Source organism: Ambystoma mexicanum, chromosome 13, assembly GCF_040938575.1.
Source record: "Ambystoma mexicanum isolate Mex_15411 chromosome 13, UKY_AmexF1_1, whole genome shotgun sequence".
Classification (NCBI taxonomy): domain Eukaryota; kingdom Metazoa; phylum Chordata; class Amphibia; order Caudata; family Ambystomatidae; genus Ambystoma; species Ambystoma mexicanum.
In genome coordinates this window covers 754,963,814-754,977,449 of record NC_090938.1, presented here as the reverse complement: position 1 = coordinate 754,977,449, position 13,636 = coordinate 754,963,814, and positions in this window count along the sequence as shown.

Below are 13,636 nucleotides of genomic sequence, written 5' to 3'. Positions count from 1 at the left end.
GCTGGCGGTGAGGACCTGAAGGCAAAAAGCCTCATCTGTCTGGCTCCATCTACTATCTGTCAGCTGGTGGTGAATGCCTGAAGGCAAAAAGCCTCATCTGTCTGGCTCCATCTACTATCTAATGTCAGCTGGCGGTGAGAGCCTGACGGCAAAAAGCCTCACCTCTCTGGCTCCATCTACTATCTAATGTTAGCTGGCGGTGAGAGCCTGACAGCAAAAAGCCTCATCTCTCTAGCTCCCTCAACAGCTCTTCTAGGCTTGCCCTAGCACAGCACTCTCCAGGTTTTCTCAATAAACAGATGATTTTCGTGTAACAGTAATAGATACCGTGGTCGTTTCACTCACTCACACACGCCCCCTCTCTGCTTTCCCTAATCTCACTACTTCTTTCACCTCACACTCTACTGTACTGTCACTCACCCCTCCCCCTTATCTGCTTTCTCTCACCCCTTCTGGTCTTCTTCCTCTCCTCCTTCTCCCCTTCTGTCCCTCTAATACCCACACTTTCTCTTCCCTACTCCCCTTCTCCCCCTTCTGTCACTGTACTGTCACTCACCCCTCCCCCTTATCTGCTTTCTCTCACCCCTTCTGGTCTTCTTCCTCTCCTCCTTCTCCCCTTCTGTCCCTCTAATACCCACACTTTCTCTTCCCTACTCCCCTTCAGGGGCGTCATTTAGGGGTCGACAGAGGTCGCAACTGTGACCTCTGAGGTCTCCCTTGCGACCTCTAAAAAAAAAGTAAAAAAAAACATTTTTATTTTTTTTGTAATGCAAGCTCCTGGGCTGTGGCCAGCACCATGTGGCTCCTTACTTTTGGAGTGGCTGGCTTTCTTGTTCAGGCCCCTTAAAAAAGAAAAATAAGAACAGGATTGCCACAAGTCTAACACTTTCAGCACTGAGCCTAAATAAGAAAGAATAGGAATACCAAATAATGTGTCTTTCTGGAATTCTGTACACTAATTGCTAGACTCATTAAAGGTTTATTTCAGGCCCACTTCAGGGGGTGAGTCACTGATTTAGTCTGTTCTTAAACGCCTCGACCCAGCCTTTCATCCTTCTGAAGTCGATAAATGAGTACCAACACAGGTTGGGTGATATTGGTTGTATAATTTTTCTATATAAAGCGCTTAAGTTTAAGTGCTATATAATAACACATCATTATCATTTGGTCATGTATGTCTGCTTGCATTCACAGTAATTTGGTAATATGGACCTATACACACTGATCTTAACGATACATATGGCGATCCATTCTTGTATGAAATGTACATCACATTATAGTGATATCATAACCATATTTTTTATGTAGTGTCACAATGCTATGTGATGCCACTTCCTGTATTGTCAACGGGTGAAAGGTCGCGTTCCATCGCTTCCTGCGATATCACTTCGGGGTGGGGTCAAATGACATCACTTCCTGTGATGTCATCAGGGGTCAAGGGTCATGTGATGTCACTTCCGCTACCTCAGGCATTTTGGTGAAATGACGTCCTTGCTCCCCTCTCAAGAACGCAAGATAGCACAGGGGCAACGCACTGGTCTTGGAAACAAGACCACACAGAGCAACAGCGGTTCGAATCCCGGATCCATGCTTAGAAGGTGAACTCTCTCCTCACCCCTCTATGTACCGCTCTCCTACACACCGTCCCCTATCTACACCTGCCCCTAATCTTACCATATTCTCTTTGCCGATCTCTTCCAACAATGCCCCCGCTTTCTGCTTCACTCCGCCCACGCCACTACTCCCATTACCAGCTTGCACTCTCTCCACACCCTCCTATCATACATTATCTCCAGCACTTGCACTCTCTCCACACCCTCCTATCATGCACCATTTCCAGCACTTGCACTCTCTCCACACCCTCCTATCATACATTATCTCCAGCACTTGCACTCTCTCCACACCCTCCAATCATACACCATTTCCACCACTTGCACACTCTCTCCACACCCTCCTATCATACACCATCACCAGCACTTGCATTCTCTCCACACCATCCTATCATACACCATCTCCAGCACTTGCACACTCTCTCCACACCCTCCTATCATAAACCATCTCCAGCACTTGCACTCTCTCCACACCCTCCTATCATACACCATCTCCAGCACTTGCACTCTCTCCACACCCTCCTATCATACATTATCTCCAGCACTTGCACTCTCTCCACACCCTCCTATCATACACCATCTCCAGAACTTGCACACTATCTCCACACCCTCCTATCATACACCATCTCCAGCACTTGCACTCTCTCCACACCCTCCTATCATACATTATCTCCAGCACTTGCACTCTCTCCACACCCTCCTATCATACACCATCTCCGGCACTTGCACACTCTCTCCACACCCTCCTATCATACACCATCTCCAGCACTTGCACTCTCTCCACACCCTCCTATCATACATTATCTCCAGCACTTGCAGTCTCTCCACACCCTCCCATCATACACCATCTCCAGCACTTGCACACTCTCTCCACACCCTCCTATCATACACCATCTCCAGCACTTGCACTCTCTCCACTCCCTCCTATCATACACCATCTCCAGCACTTACACTCTCTCCACACCATGCTATCATACACCATCTCCAGCGCTTGCACTCTCTCCTAATCCCCTCACACTTCTTCCCTCTCTCTGTATCTTCCTTTCTCTCATTCTCACTCTCTTTAACAAGAAATACCTCACCTGCGCTCTACATCAATTCTCAGTCCGCCTCGACCCCTCCCGACTTCTCCTCTACGCACCCACACTCTCATTCACTCTCCTTTTATACTGTTCTCGGCCAGGTTTTATCGGTCCTTCCATTGGTTCCTGCGCTCACCTGACTCTCGTGGCTTTTCTTTTCCCAGGTCCTGGCTTACGTAGGTGTAACATTTTAAACCCTACCCCCTTTCTCAGTCTCTGTTTGCGGGGTAGCAGCAAGGGTCCCAGGCTGCTTGCTCTCCATGTGTGTAAGAGGATTCAATTCAACACTACAGCTAAGTTAATGCCTAGTCTGGGATACTGAATGGAAACCCTTATTGATATATCTTTATGTCCAGTTCATGCGTTCTGGATGACTACCCCTATATAACACCCCTCTATTGGAATCCCCCTGACCCCACTGAGCCAAGAAGTAGTTCTGTTTTGCAAGTTAAAAGGTTTATTTGAGAATTTAAACAATATAGATATATATCACACTTCATAATAAATTAATAATTGGATATCACACTTAATCTGATATGTAATCGATAATGGATAGTCTGGCACTAGCACACTTCTTTATAATCAATAAGGAGTTGACATGAAATGGATAAGGTAGCACACTGGTAAATAGGGACAGAAGAATAATGTGGTAGAGAATGCTTTATAGAGTTCAAATGGATGCAATGTTGAATGAAAGTGCAATACAGAAAATACTCAATATGATTTCAACAAAACAATGTAATCACTTTTCTCTGGCAATCCCCTCCCCCCTTTATGCAATGCAAGGAAATGGAAGGAAAGCACACAGTTCTCAGAAATGCAATCAAATGTGATTCAGTTCACCCCAGCAAGCTTAGACTACAGATCGGAGTTTTAAACACAGGCCCAAAATGCTTTTATATGTGCTGGCAATGAAGTGAATAATATGCTAAAATGCTTTTAATTCCCTCTAGAGGTTCAGGGTGAGTGGTATCTAGTTAATATTAGTCCAGGCTCACCCTAGCAATGATTCAGGAATGATTGGCAGGTTAAACAAATTTTTTCTTTAACGGAAGGCAAGCAGCCGCAGATTTTTGCACGTGGAGAAACTTGCAAATTGCGGCAAAATTCACGGGAGCGTTTTTCGCGATTACAGGGGTAGGAATGTGGTTCTAGGTTCGTAGGAAAGCCACGATTCTCAGCTTTCAGAGGAAAGTTACTGCAAGTCTCTAGGACAAACGGTCACAGAGATATGAGCGATTAAATAAACGTCGTTTTTCAGATTTTAAATTTTAAAGTTCAAAAAGACAAGTGCAGCTTGCAACTAGGAAATGACAAGTGACAGCTTTACAAATGACAGGTGACAGTTAGGAGACAGTTCTACTTAGATTAAAATAGAATTGAATTATATTATTTTAACTAAGAGATTGGTTCTGCACAGTTCTACTAGGTACTCACACTATATTCTTGAATTAGAATGGGCCTCGCCACGGATCTGGTCAGGTTTTAGACTGGACTCTGGTCTCTGCACTTCACAGTGATCTGGGTCAGCTCTCTCTGGTTCTGCTAACAGCAGTCTGGTCTGGGTCTGCTCTCTCTCTGGATTCTGGAGATTGATGGATTTGAAGTCTGGATCTTTCTGCACAGCTTTCTACTATATTCTTGAATTAAATGGGTCTTGCCATGGATCTGGTCAGGTTTTAGACTGGACTCTGGTCTCTGCACTTCACAGTGATCTGGGTCAGCTCCACTCTGCTGGTCTGGTCTGGGTCTCTGAAGGTGGATAGATTGAAGTCTCTATGTTGGCTCTCTGGAGGTTGATGGAGGTAAAGTATGGATTTTCCGGCAGAGCTTCCAGCTGCAAATGGATTTGAAGGTCCCTATCTGTCCTGTCTGTCTGCTTTTATCTGTTTTTAAAATGGGTGTGTGTGCAGCATCACTAGACCCTACCCCTCTCCACTTGTCATTGGCCCAATTCTCCCCTCTCCCATGATTGGGGAAGGAACTGTGAGTCAGAGCGATGTCATTTTATGGCTTGCAGAGAGGACACTCCCCTGTCAAATTGCACATAATCTATATTTGATAAAAAAAGACATATTTGCACAGGTACACATTTGTTTAAAATTACATGCACCCTTCACATATCACAGGAGGTATACCCTGTCCAAATCTGCTCTTCCTGGGGGCTTGCGTTCAGAAATGGCAATATTTCACTTTTTAACTGATTTTGCAATATCGGACATTAACCCAAATTTACACACATGTGCGCAAGGAGTATGGACATTAGTTGATGAAGTGTCAGATTTTTCACATGCACACATTTTGAGTAATATCCTCTTTTCCGCTAAAACCCCCCTGAACATACCACCGGGTCCTAACACGTCTTAAAATGTGGGCAGAAAAATCACAAGAATTATGGTATCATTTAAATAATTTTCACAAGTCCGCTGTACGAGTTATTCATCTTTTTCTAAAATCATATTCTGGCTGGCAGGGGTGGGTCTTCTCAGGTCACATGGGACAGAAACCAGTCTTTCCAGTTTCTGCCAAGCTCAGAGACCCTGCCCCTCCCAGCTTCTGCCAAGAGGAAGCTGTTTTACGACATCTGCAATAAACCATCTGCCTGGGTGAAGGGGGTTGCATTGTTCAGAGCTCCTGTATTCTGTGGGGGCTCCCCTTAATTCAATTATCAGAGAGATGGCATATCCTTAGTGTGGCCAGCAAAAGGCAGATAGGCCTGGGAACACAGCTGTGACTCAAGTTTCACTCCTGATGGGGGGTAGTTGCCAGGCAAAATTGGAATCTCTTTAAGCCAGTTTTTAGCTACATGTCATTTCTGTACCCCAGTTTAAGTCAAGACATTTTTTACATATGCAGCTAGGATGCTGATTCTAAGTTTAAAACTATGACATTTAAACAATTGCAACCTATGTGACACTCAAAAGTAGGTCACTCATTTCTTTTAAACATTTAGATTTTTAGTGTCTTTCAGTCCAAATTTACTTAAACTGCTGAAATCCACAGCTCAGCCAGTCTTGTTATAAACCTTCAAGTCACTTCAGAATATAACTTTACATTGGATCCACCTCTCAGTAAGTCTTTCTTTGGCTTGCCTTGGGTTCATTTATTCAGTTTTACACAAAAAAAGTAAAATCTGGTGTTGTTTTAAAACGCCGGCTTTCTGATAGTGGTGAGTACTGGTACTGCACCCCTTTTTGGGATTTAAGAAAATGAATTCCCAACAGTTATGGGTTTGCTTTTGGCAATCAGCATTGCCATTCCCAATGGTTTCAGACTACTGTGTGGGTAATCCACTGGTGGTTTTAGGCAGTGCCCTTCTGTGCCCATATCATCGGCAAAAATGAGTGGCAGCCTATTCTTCATGCATTTCCCTGTGCATTTTCTGAGAAGCTCTGGCCATCATGATGTTTTCCATGTCAGTACTGCACAGTTTTGAGGTAGGGCTTGGATGCGTGGATAAAAACATCCCACAAGCCCCCCACTTGCGATGGCCATTCTATTTCACTGATGGGACTCGCAAGACCTGGGATGTTTCCTCATCTTCTTCCAATAGATGGCACAGTTCAGCATCTTTTCCTCCATCCGGTACTGATCGATCGGTTCTCCTCGCCGGTCCTGATGGGAATATTGGGCGGTACACCGGGCCCGTTGCGTCTCTGCTCCCGGTCTCCGGATCGTCCTCCTTGGCCCGTCTCCAGGTTTTCTTTCTCCTAGGACGACAAAGGAAGAGCGGCAATACCTATTCATAGACATTTTTCCACCACTGTTGAGATAGTGGGGCAGCATATGCATTTCATCATAACAAAACATTACATTCTTATTTTGAAAAAAAAACAGTATAACTAAGAGACAGTTTCATGCAAATCACAATATTTTAGAGACTAGATGTGGTATGTTTTATGGTTGGAACTGAATTAGTCTGAGACAGTACCCGCTAGGATTCCAGAGGATTCCTCCAGTTGTTGCAGAGTGTGCCTGGGATGGCAACATTTCAACTGGTTTATGTGGACCCACTTGTCTTCCCCCGCTGCCAAAGGACCTTTGGGGATGTGGATTTTGTAGGCCACAGGGGAGATCTTGTCGATGATCTCAAAGGGTCCCTTCCATGTAGGCAAAAATTTGCGCTGCTTGGCCTGGTTCCTTTGGAAATTGTATAGATAGACCCGGTCTCCCACCTGATATTCCTTCCTGGAAGTTTTCAGGTCATAATGGGTCTTCATGCTATCAGCCGATCTTTCTAGATTCCGCTGAGCGTATGCAAAAGCATGTTGAAGGTGTTTCCTTAAATTCTCCACATACTCATGAGTTGTGGAGGCATTTATCAGTGTCTGCTCTTGGGTCCTATAGAGCAAATGCTGCGGAAGCACCATCTTGCGCCCAGTCATCAACTCAAATGGTGACATTTTGGTTGCAGATGAAGGGGTAGATCTGATGGCCATTAGGACCAGAGGTAATCGGATATCCCAACTTGGCCCAGAATCTGCCACAAACTTCTTTAATATGCTCACAATGGTTCGGTTATATCTCTCTACTGCCCCAGAAGAAGCTGGCCTGTAAGCAATATGTAACTTCCTTTTGACCCCCAGTATCTCCCACATCTTTGTCATCACTTCACTGGTGAAGTGGCTACCCCTGTCTGACTCAATCCTTTGAGGTAGACCAAAACGGCAAAAGATGTGGTTAATCATCAGGGCAGCTGCAGTTTCTCCCTTGCAATTTGGGGCTGGGAGACATTCCACCCACTTGGTAAACAAGCATGTCACAGTCAACATGTACTTATTCCCCCTAGCAGAGCGAATCACAGGGCCTACAAAGTCGATTTGTAAATCTGACCATGGCAGTGTCATCCCCCTCTTTTGTAGAGGCGCACGGTGCGTGAGGGATGATGGCTGAAATTGTGCACACACAAGACACCCCTTCAAGTATTGGTCGAGGTCCTGCCCCATGTGTGGCCAGTATGCAACCTCTCTTAAGATTTCCAATGTTGTGTGAAACCCCCTATGACCGGCGGTGGCCGCATCATGGGCGTGACTTAACATCAGGCTTCGGAATGAGGTAGGAACCACCCACTGATCGTGGCCAGCTTTGGATTTCCTTACCAACAAACCGTCTTGGATTCGGAACATTTTTGGACATTTCATCAACACTCTTAGGTCCTCTTTCCCAATATAATCGGTATCCGTCAAGGGAAAGTTCTCAGGGTCCTCAAGGTGTTGGTAAAACTTACCAATTATTGGATCCCCCTTCTGAGCGGTAATCAAATCAGCATCAGGGGTCTCCTTGCTCCATTGGGCAATTGAAAGGTCGTTGTGAGCATTTGTCTGGGACCTAGTGATAGCAGTGACCTGGATTTCCCCCAACAGGGACTCAATCTCAATTAGATCCCCTTGGATGGCCCCGGTTTTGGCCAGCTGATCAGCTAAGTCATTTCCAGTTTTGTCTGGTCCCTCTACTTTGGAATGACCCTTGATCTTTTTCCAATAGATGGTCATCTCATTCGAGGTGACCAGATCATCAATGTTTTGGATCAACTTCCCATGTTTCAAGGGTTTGTTGTTAGCACATAACATGCCTCTGGTTTTCCAATTAACCAGGTGCTCCACGAACCCGTTCCGTACATAATCCGAATCTGTGATTATGACCAGTTCGCGGAGTTGATGCTGGACAGCAGTGAGGATGGCCTGATGCACAGCCATCAATTCTGCCACCTGACTACTTCGGGGACCAATTTTGTATCCAGCGGAGGGTTCTGGGGACTCATTCACCCATGCATTCCCTACGCCGGCCACCAGTTCTTTCTCCCCGTCGTTGTCAACATGGTAAGAGCATCCATCCACATAGACAGTGGGCATTCCCTCACACTTGTCCTCTTCAAAGACTTTGTGTGTGGAATTAAGGTATGCCTCCGTGTTGTCCTTGATTTTTAGACTTTCGTCCTCGAGACAGTTTTCTCTGGCACAATCATGCAAGTCAGCCAGACCTTGCGCGAGGGGACTCTTCTTGTTTTGGCCATATCTGACCTCCACAGGAAAGCCTTGCATTGACAGAATCCAGGAAGTAATTCGGGAATTACTCACATTTCCGGCCCGGATTCTGTCACTTTGGAGATATTGCAGAGGCTGGTGTGGAGTCTCCACTATGATGTGTTCCCCCTGGATAAACGGGCGGTAATTCTTCAATGCCCACACCGTTGCCAGGAGTGCCTTCTCACAATCGTTGAATTTTTCCTCCACAGAGGATAAAGTTTTGCTCGCATAGGAGATTACTTTATTGACCTTGTCATGCTTTTGGTATAATACTGCCGTCAAGCACGTATTAGAGAACCCCGTCTCCAGGAAAAACTCCTTGTTTCTGACAGGGTAAGCTAGGCAAGGCGCTTGTGAGAGGCTTCTTTTGAGTTGTCTTACTGCCTCGGATTGTTCTGGACCCCATTCCCACTTGACCCCCCCTTCAGGAGATGAATCAGGGGTCTGGTGATCTCTGCTTAGCCCTCAATGAACTTTCTGCTGTAATTAGTCAGTCCAAGGAGGCTCCTTAGTTCCCGCAGAGTTGTGGGGTCTTTCAGTTTTTGAAGTGCTTCCACTTTCTTTTCCTGGGGACAGAGGCCCTGAGCAGTAATCTCATGCCCCAAGAAATTAACACGGGTTCTACACCACTGTGCTTTCTGAAAGGAAAGTTTTGCTCCGGCGGCCCTCAACTGGGTCAGAACATAACGGATCTCTGCTATGTGTTCCTCCACAGATGAACTTTTGATGAGGACATCATCTACATAAGCCAGGTTACCCCTCGCACCCAGGTCGGGCATGGCCTTATGTAGGAAAATGTTGAACTCATTACCGGAGTTAAGGTATCCGAAGGGAGTCCGGGTCCATGTGTACTGCTGGCCCCCAAAGGTAAAAGCCAGTTTGTATTGGTCCTCCCTGCTGACAGGCACGGTCCAGTATCCATTGGTCAGGTCTATTGCAGTGAATACCTGTGACCCCTGGATCTGGGCCAGCCCTTGGTCAATGTAGGGCAGAGGCCATCGGGAAGTATGGACCCGTTTGTTGAGCTCCCTAAGGTCAGCGCAGAGTCTCCACTGGCCGTTTGGCTTTAATATTCCCAGCACCGGATTATTGAAGGTGCTGTGGATGGGACGGATTATTCCCCGGGACTCAAGGTTCTTAATTATTTCAGTAAGGGACTCCATTGATGCGAGAGGCAAGCGATATTGCTTCACAAACACAGGAGTCATGCCAGGGTCCGTGGGGATTGTTGTTGTGTGGATGTCGGTGCGACCACAGTCATAGGAGTCTACCACAAAGAGATCTTGGAAATCCAAGAAAACTTGTTTCAACTTTTGCTTTTGTTCCAGAGTCACACAGGCATCAGCTAGGTTGACTCTCTCTTCGACCATCTGCCTGAAGCCTGGAAAGACTTCTGGTTTGGCTATCTCCGCGGCCTCCTCCAGCTGGGTGGAGAAGTCCCTGGTCAGAGTGCTGATTTGGACCGGAGGCTTCAGGTGGGAAAGGCAGCCCTCATGGACCTGGAAAATCACCTCATCCCTCCTGAAGTCACAAGTCACATCTTCCTTACCATAAGGGCAAGAAGTGTACACCAGGAAGTTCCCCCCATGCCGGGTAACAATCCTGTCTGGTGTTGTATTGTCATCACTGTCACTGTCAAAGCAGTCCTTGGGGATTGGCCCTAACAGTTCATTACCTAAATCTATGGAAAAATGTCGGTCATCAACCGCCATTCCAATAATGGTGCCTGCGGCTAGAGTAATACTCTTTAAGTCGCTGTTATCCACCTCTACTAGAATGGTGTCATGTTCTATGTTGACTAATGGAGTTGGGTTTACCCCCAACCCTTGCTGTTGGAGAGAAGCGTTTAGATCTATGTAAGCATCAGGGTTTTTCAAATATTGTCCTCTTTTAGCTTTCACTTCCAGGGAGAATTGTGGAGTCCTTTCTGGGATGGTGACTTCCTCTTTGATCTGAATTTCAACTGCATAAGGTAGCAATTGAGCTGACCTAAATGCTTTTTCTGGATCATCAAAGCCCATGGGATTATCCGCTAATCGGGACCAAGCTTTGAAGTTTATTAGGTCCAAACTAATGGCAAAGCGATTGAGAATGTCACTGCCTAAGTAAAAGGCGGCAGGGACGTCTCGCACGACCCAACAATTGTGGACTATGCTCTTGTTGCCAATGGAGATTTTGAGCATACACCTGCTTGGCAGGAGATGTTTGGAATTAGGTGCTTCCAGGTCCATTTCCCATTTGTCTATCAGTTTGAATGTGGGAATGGCTGGATCTTTTGGGAGTTGGCGGAACATGGCTTCGCTGATGAAGCTCTTACCGTTGTTCACACACACTCGAGCGAGAACAGAGTCCTTCCCATCATTTAATTGGACAGGGATGAACAACTGCTCTCCAATTTGCTGAATATCAGCCAGGCTCTGAGCTGATTTCACATCTTTCTGGACTATAGGAGTGGGAGTTTCTGATTGTGGATTAGTATAGAACCTCAGAGTGTTTCCTTCCAGCTTTTTCTGGCTCTGCAGTAGGGAGTCCAAACCTTCTTGGTACTCCTTCTGCAAGGCCAGAAATCTGGTATCCTGGTCAGCCTTTTCCTGTTGCAGGATGTCCATATCCTCTTTTATTTTAATGATGTACTGCCTACTATCATCTTCTGACTCCTGGCTCCTCTGCAGCCTCTGCTCAGAAGAGACCAGGTCAGATTGGACCTTCTCTAACGCCATCTGTCGCTTATTCGCCAGATCTTGGCTTTCAGTACATTTATCCCGCATGTCTCCCATATATAGGTACAGGTATGCTGCTATCCTAACCATCTTGTCTTGTTCATCCTTAGCTTTAGGAGCCATGTATAGTTCACTCAGGGCCACATGTAAGGGACCCTGATCCCTCCATATATCTGACCCAGTTTCCGTGATCTGTTGCGTGATGGCCTGCAACCAGACCATCTGGTCCTGATGAGTCCACTCACCTCTCACAAATAACTTATGTAAGAAGTGCTCTCTGGCTATTTTCATATCTACCAAGGTCGTCATTCTAGAGATTGGTCTCTGTCCTGACTTACAGAAATTAGTATTTTATTTTTGCAAAACAGACCTTTTTCTTAGAGCGTTCCTTTGAGGAGTGCTTTACAGCGTAACACAGCGTGTGATCCGACCGGATATGTGTATCTGGTCAGCTGGCACGCTGTATTAATCTGCACAAGTGATAGATCTAATCCAAACGTCCGGCACGAGCCCCCAATTTGTAAGAGGATTCAATTCAACACTACAGCTAAGTCAATGCCTAGTCTGGGATACTGAATGGAATCCCTTATTGATATATCTTTATGTCCAGTTCATGCGTTCTGGATGACTACCCCTATATAACACCCCTCTATTAGAATCCCCCTGACCCCACTGAGCCAAGAAGTAGTTCTGTTTTGCAAGTTAAAAGGTTTATTTGAGAATTTAAACAATATAGATATATATCACACTTTATAATAAATTAATAATTGGATATCACACTTAATCTGATATGTAATCGATAATGGATAGTCTGGCACTAGCACACTTGATTATAATCAATAAGGAGTTGACATGAAATGGATAAGGTAGCACACTGGTAAATAGGGACAGAAGAATAATGTGGTAGAGAATGCTTTATAGAGTTCAAATGGATGCAATGTTGAATGAAAGTGCAATACAGAAAATACTCAATATGATTTCAACAAAACAATGTAATCACTTTTCTCTGGCAATCCCCTCCCCCCTTTATGCAATGCAAGGAAATGGAAGGAAAGCACACAGTTCTCAGAAATGCAATCAAATGTGATTCAGTTCACCCCAGCAAGCTTAGACTACAGATCGGAGTTTTAAACACAGGCCCAAAATGCTTTTATATGTGCTGGCAATGAAGTGAATAATATGCTAAAATGCTTTTAATTCCCTCTAGAGGTTCAGGGTGAGTGGTATCTAGTTAATATTAGTCCAGGCTCACCCTAGCAATGATTCAGGAATGATTGGCAGGTTAAACAAATTTTTTCTTTAACGGAAGGCAAGCAGCCGCAGATTTTTGCACGTGGAGAAACTTGCAAATTGCGGCAAAATTCACGGGAGCGTTTTTCGCGATTACAGGGGTAGGAATGTGGTTCTAGGTTCGTAGGAAAGCCACGATTCTCAGCTTTCAGAGGAAAGTTACTGCAAGTCTCTAGGACAAACGGTCACAGAGATATGAGCGATTAAATAAACGTCGTTTTTCAGATTTGAAATTTTAAAGTTCAAAAAGACAAGTGCAGCTTGCAACTAGGAAATGACAAGTGACAGCTTTACAAATGACAGGTGACAGTTAGGAGACAGTTCTACTTAGATTAAAATAGAATTGAATTATATTATTTTAACTAAGAGATTGGTTCTGCACAGTTCTACTAGGTACTCACACTATATTCTTGAATTAGAATGGGCCCCGCCACAGATCTGGTAAGGTTTTAGAATGGACTCTGGTCTCTGCACTTCACAGTGATCTGGGTCAGCTCTCTCTGGTTCTGCTAACAGCGGTCTGGTCTGGGTCTGCTCTCTCTCTGGATTCTGGAGATTGATGGATTTGAAGTCTGGATCTTTCTGCACAGCTTTCTACTATATTCTTGAATTAAATGGGCCTCGCCACGGATCTGGTCAGGTTTTAGACTGGACTCTGGTCTCTGCACTTCACAGTGATCTAGGTCAGCTCCACTCTGCTGGTCTGATCTGGGTCTCTGAAGGTGGATAGATTGAAGTCTCTATGTTGGCTCTCTGGAGGTTGATGGAGGTAAAGTATGGATTTTCCGGCAGAGCTTCCAGCTGCAAATGGATTTGAAGGTCCCTATCTGTCCTGTCTGTCTGCTTTTATCTGTTTTTAAAATGGGTGTGTGTGCAGCATCACTAGACCCTACCCCTCTCCACTTGTC